This window comes from Coregonus lavaretus (assembly GCF_964263955.1).
Source record: "Coregonus lavaretus genome assembly, chromosome: 5".
NCBI classification, from domain to species: domain Eukaryota; kingdom Metazoa; phylum Chordata; class Actinopteri; order Salmoniformes; family Salmonidae; genus Coregonus; species Coregonus lavaretus.
Window position 1 is genome coordinate 23,202,806 of NC_139992.1, and position 6,438 is coordinate 23,209,243.

The following is a 6,438-nucleotide window of genomic DNA, read 5'->3' on the forward strand; positions in this document are numbered from 1 at the left end:
GCCCTGCAGACACATCAATACACACTATACACATCAATAATAGACATCAATATACACGTCAATACACGAAAAGCAAAACACAATCATCAGTAAAAAGGTCCTCAAACCCATTCTCAAATTCATAGACAGAGCTATGGATGTAAAGACTGACCACCCATGACATCAAAATTATAGTTGTTAAACATATTGAGGCTATACAGTGTTTGTTTACGTTTACATTGTTTACAAACATTGGAATAAAACAAGCTTATATTTTGGGTTCTGGTGGGGTACAACAGTTGAACAAAACTTGAGGCATTTACAAGTTATATTCTTCAAGAATAAATTGATATAATTAATTTTAAGTCTAAAATGGATGTAGCAACTAAGGATTCCAGCTTTAATGACTGATACAAAAACTAAACTTGACTTCCGACCCTGCCTGATGTGCTCTCGAAAATATACTTATTTTTGTTAGTGACAGTAAAGTTATCCACTTGGTCATTTTGTAAATATATATTATTTTCTGGAACCACTGCATGTACCCATCTCATTGTTATTAAATTATTAGAGATACACAAATGTTTTTTGCACCCACCATGTGTCATTGTTATGGGTGGAAGATGGCACAATGATGCCATCTGTTGGTAAATGTTAATTACTGCAACTCCAGTGTTTTACCGGTGTACTTGAGATACCCGGATGTATTGCAATATACTGAATAAGACTGGTTACTCGCATCAATGCCTCTGCCTCGTCATTTAACATTCAAACATGGTGTCAGATTCGGATAACTAACCATGCTTTCCGCAAATTAGAGTCACCTGTTCTGGTTTAAAAAAAAAAAAGCTTAGTTGAGTAAAACTTCTCCGGAATTGTCCTTAGCTAGATTGAGTTTCCTAGTTAGCTTCAGTGTTGTTAGCACCGTTTAGACATGGCAGCGAACATTTCCCCTCCCGCCGTTATGAAGCTCAGCGGAGATTGGAGCACAAACTGGGATACGTTTAGAGGTGAATGGGAGGACTATGCACTAGCAACGGGACTTCGGGAAAAGGACGATGAGGTAGTGGCTGCCACTTTGAGGACTATAATGAGAGCAGAATGCCGACACGTATACAAACACAACCTGAACCTAACAGCAGCTCAGCAAGGTAATGCTACAGCTATTCTTGATGCTCTCGAACTTTACTTTAAGCCAGCAAAGAACGTTATCTACGAGCGTTATGTTTTCGGTTGTTGCAAACAGGAGGACGGGGAGTCCATTGACAGCTTTGTCACTAAGCTAAGGGAAAAGGCAGCTACATGTGACTATGGTGCTTTAAGAGATGAACTGATCAGAGACAAGATAGTGCTTGGCATAACTGATGAGGGCATCCGCAGACGTTTGCTGAGAGAACGTGACCTGACATTGGTCTTGGCAGTGGAGACATGCCGTGCAGCAGAGCTTACGGATATACAGATAAGGTCCATGGAGCTAGAAAGGCAACATATGGACAATGTCAATGCTACATTCAGGCAGCCAGTAAAGAAATTCCCTTTTGCCACAGCTAATGCTAATACTACAGCCAAATCTGCAGTAGACAACCCCAATGCATGCCGATATTGTGGCATTTCTCATGGACGAGGAAAAGAACACTGCCCAGCCTATGGAAAAATATGCAAATCCTGTGGTACAGCTAATCACTTCGCAAGGGCCTGCATGAAAAGCAAGAGAAAGGAGGGTAAAGTGCACTCCATTGAAATAAACACAGATGAAGGGAACAACAGCACAGAGGATGTATATGCTAGCGAGTGCATAGGGGCAGTAAGGGCAAAAGGAAAAAAATGGTGTGTCACTCTGCTACTTAATAATAAACCACAGCAATGCCAGCTAGATTCAGGGGCCACATGTAACGTTATGAGCCTTAAAGATAAAAGGAGGCTCGCGCCCAGAGACAAACTCACACAGAGTAGCACCAAGCTGAAACTGTATTCAGGCCAGTTCATGACCTCTTTAGGCCTGTTTGTGACAGAGTGTGTTTTACGTGGCCAGAAACACACTCTTGAGTTTGAAATAGTTGAGGCTAGTCAACAGCCATTACTGTCAGGTTCTACATGCGAGCGCCTTGGGCTTATTAACTTCACCATCCCAGCTGATCTTAACATTATAGACAAAGTCCAGGCTGGGCCCCTGAGCAAGGAGACTCTCCTAAGCAAGTACCATGATGTCTTCAACGCACCGGTCGAGTCAGTTCCCGGCGAAGTCCACTTTGAGTTGGATGCAGCAATCCAGCCTGTCCAGTGTGCACCCCGCAATGTACCAGTGGCCATGAAAGCAGCTACGAAGGCTCAGCTTGACAAATACGAAGCAGATGGCCACATCATATCCGTCACCGAGCCTACAGACTGGATAAGTAATATGGTTATCGTCAAGAAACCAGACAAGCTACGGATATGCATGGATCCTAAACACCTCAACCGGGCTCTGAGACATTCACATTACATTATGCCCACGTTGGAGGATGTTCTTTACAAGCTCCCAAAGGCCAGAGTCTTCACGCTCGTGGACGCCAGAGATGCCTTCCTGCAGTGCAAGCTTGACGAGCCCAGCAGCTACATGACCACCTTTTGGACACCCTGGGGCAGGAAGAGGTGGTTGAAGCTCCCGCTTGGTGTCTCCGTGGCTCCAGAGGTGTATCAGCGGAAACAGCACGAGCTGTTGATGGGACTCAGCGGCGTGGAACCCATAGCAGATGACATCCTCGTAGTGGGCTGTGGGGACAGTGATGAGGAGGCAGAATGTGACCATGACGCCAAGCTGCTGGCCCTGATGGTCAGATGCAGACAGGTCAAGCTAAGGCTAAGCATAAAAAAGCTTCAGTTTAAAGTGCCAGAGGTTCGCTTTCATGGGCACATCTTGTCCTCCACCGGATTGAAGGCGGATCCAGAAAAAGTGAAGGCTGTCTTGGATATGCCCCACCCATCTGACGTGAAGGCAGTGCAGCGCTTCGTCGGATTCGTCACCTACCTGGCCAAGTTCCTACCGTGGCTCTCTGAAGTGTGTGAACCACTAAGGAGGCTCATGGACAAGGACACCATCTGGCATTGGCTCCCAAAACATGACACAGCGGTGAGGGAAATAAAACAACTGGTCACCCAGACACCTGTACTGCGATACTACGATGTGTCAAAACCTGTCACGATACAGAGTGACTCAAGCCAGTATGGACTGGGCTGTTGCCTCATGCAAGAGGGCCAGCCTGTGGCATTCGCCTCTAGGGCACTCACTCCAACAGAGCAGAACTATGCCCAGATAGAGAAGGAGTGCCTCAGTATTGTGTTTGCATGCCAACGCTTCCACCACTACCTGTACGGGCGTGACAATATTACCGCAGAGACAGATCACAAGCCCCTTATTGCTATATTCAGCAAGCCTCTCCTGAATGCCCCAAAACGACTGCAGAGCATGCTACTGGCCCTACAAAACTACAACCTCAAGGTGGTGTATAAGCCAGGGCCAGAGATGTATGTGAGTGACACGCACAGCAGGGCTACTGCATCAGGCACTCACACACGCTCCATGCATGAACAACACGCAGTGTGCAGCTTACAAACAGAGCAAGTGGATGTTGAACACATCAACCAGGCTGACCACCTCAATGTTACGGACCAGCGCCTTATACAAATCAGACAGCACACAGACAGGGACGAGCAACTCCAGGCATTGAGGTCTGTGATTCTGATGGGCTGGCCCGACTGCAAGGAAGAAACTGCTTTAGCCATCAGAGAATATTGGCCAGTCAAAGAAGAGCTCAGTGTTCAAAACTGAGTAATATTCAAGGGTCAGAGAGTCGTTATTCCCCGGTCTCTGCGCCCTGAGATGTTGGCACGCGTGCACTCAAGTCACATAGGAGGTGAGGCCTGTTACAGACAAGCACGTGACACACTATATTGGCCAGGAATGCAGAGTGAAATCAAAGACTATGTCAGTAAATGCACAATCTGCAATGAATATGCCATTGAGCAACAGAGAGAGACGATGATGTCCCACGAGCTACCAATGCGCCCCTGGCAGATAGTAAGTCTAGATCTCTTCCAGCACAGTGGCAAAGACTTTCTGCTGGTATTTGATCATTACTCAGACTTCTGGGAGATTGACCTCCTCCCCGACCTCTCAGCAGAGACAACGATCAAACGCTGCAAGGCTCAGTTTGCCCGCTATGGCCAGCCAGATAGGGTAATTTCAGATAATGGACCCCAATTCTCCGGATGTGAGTTCCGAAAATTTGCTGCAGAATGGGAATTAGAGCTCGTCACTTCATCACCACGACACCCAAAAGCTAATGGGAAGGCTGAGTCGGCAGTCAAAATCGCAAAGAACCTCTGCAAAAAAGCTCTGCGAGAGGGCAAAGATGCCTGGAAAGCAATCCTGCAATGGCGTAATACCCCGACAGAAGGCATGGATAGCAGCCCAGCCCAGCGCCTCATGGCACGGCGTTTAAAAGCAGCTCTGCCAGTAGCAAGCACTCTCCTGGAGCCATGTGTGGTGACAGACGTGCTGGTGAAGCTACGTCACAGAAGACAGGTCTCCAAGTTCATCTACGACAAATCAGCAAAAGACTTACCTGAGCTCAGGGTGGGTGAAACGGTGCGAATGAAGCCACTACCAGGGGACCGGACGGGCCTCTGGAGACTCGAATCCTGTGTACAGAAAGTGGCACCACGCTCCTACTTGGTCGAAGTGAATGGATCACTGTACCGTCGTAACTGGGTTGACCTTCGGATTGCTGAGCCAGCATCTACTCAGAACTCTGATGGTCATAGGGGTTGCATGACAAAAGACGGAACCCCAGCAAGTCACATGGGGCCTGAGGCACTGGGCGAAGAGCCAGGGGATCACAGGTCGGCCACTCCCTCGCCCATCAATACTCCCCTTAGACAGTCAGGTGACACGCCTGTGCGGGAGCCCGCAGTCCACGCAGACAAGCCCCCTGTCTTTTCACGCTGCGGGCGTCTGTCCCAGCCACCAAAAAGACTTAATCTGTAGGTTTCCCATTAGGGATTGTTGACAGACAGAGATAAAAGTGAAGAGAGTATCAAAATGTGTTGTGGTTAACTAAAACAAATAAAAACATTTAAAAAAAATACTTAACTGTTCATGTTGGAAATTACTACTAGGTTTGTTTTGTTAGTGAATTGACAGCTCCTGTCCTATTTTATAAAAGGGAAGATGTTATGGGTGGCAGATAGCACAATGATGCCATCTGTTGGTAAATGTTAATTACTGCAACTCCAGTGTTTTACCGGTGTACTTGAGATACCCGGATGTATTGCAATATACTGAACAAGACTGGTTACTCGCATCAATGCCTCTGCCTCGTCATTTAACATTCAAACAGTCATGTCCGCAATGGTCATGTGAGGTGAAATGTGTATATTTTGGGATGTGAGCACTCAGTTTGTTTGACCTGACGAAGATCCGTTTCGGATCGAAACGTTGTCAATAAAGCGGTGAATTGGGTGCTTTAACAGTGTGAGGGCCTTCTTGTTCTATACTAGTATTATTTATTAGCCCAGCACCTATGTTTTTAAGGATGTGCCTATGACCACAAACGTTTCTATTGATATGTCGTCCTTTGTCATTATCCCCAACAGTTGTCTGCAACCATAACGCTCCTTGTAATTCAATCCTGCCATCTTCAAAACTACAAAGAGCTCATTTAAAATCAGAAATGGGTGCTGAAACTTTACGTAGCAACTGCCAGCAGCACAAATGATGACATCATGTTCGTATGGTAATGAGGAAACCTTCTAAATAAAAGCCAGCATTTCAAAACATTGCGATGTGGATAACTCATTTAAAAGATCTGGACTTTTTATCAATGGACACTTTTTTTATGCCAACAAGAAAAGGCTATAAGTAATTTATGAAAACAAATAAAAAATATGGCTTTAAAAACTTTTTTAAAGACTAATAATATATATTGTTAAACTATGTTGATACTGGTATGTTGAGAATATTGGGCTGTAGAGAGAACTTTTCCACCTGTCTCAGCTAAAGTTGGGTGGGAAATACTCAGTAGGGTCTCTACTAACCAAATATGTGTAGTTTTGGAGGGGGATGTTTTAAGCTCTGCGTCAGAGCCGTGCCATGGGCCAAACCGCTTATTAAATGGAGGGAAGCCAAGTGCCATAAAGGCAGGAGACCAGTTTCAGACCAATTGTTATTATTCTTTCTGTGAGGTCAACAGCCAGAGATCAAAGGCTGTGGTGGTTTCCTCTGCCACAAATATGGCCCAGTAAAGCGCAGAGCCCCGGCCTACAGAGACAGATACGAACTAGATCAGTTCCTTTGCAGGGAATACCAAGAATAACCCACATGTAACATTTCCCACCAAAATCCCAGAGTCACTGCTGCATTCTCTACCCCACCACACAGAGCCAGGCCTATGGGCTACACTCCAAAGGGAGTGGTGGCCT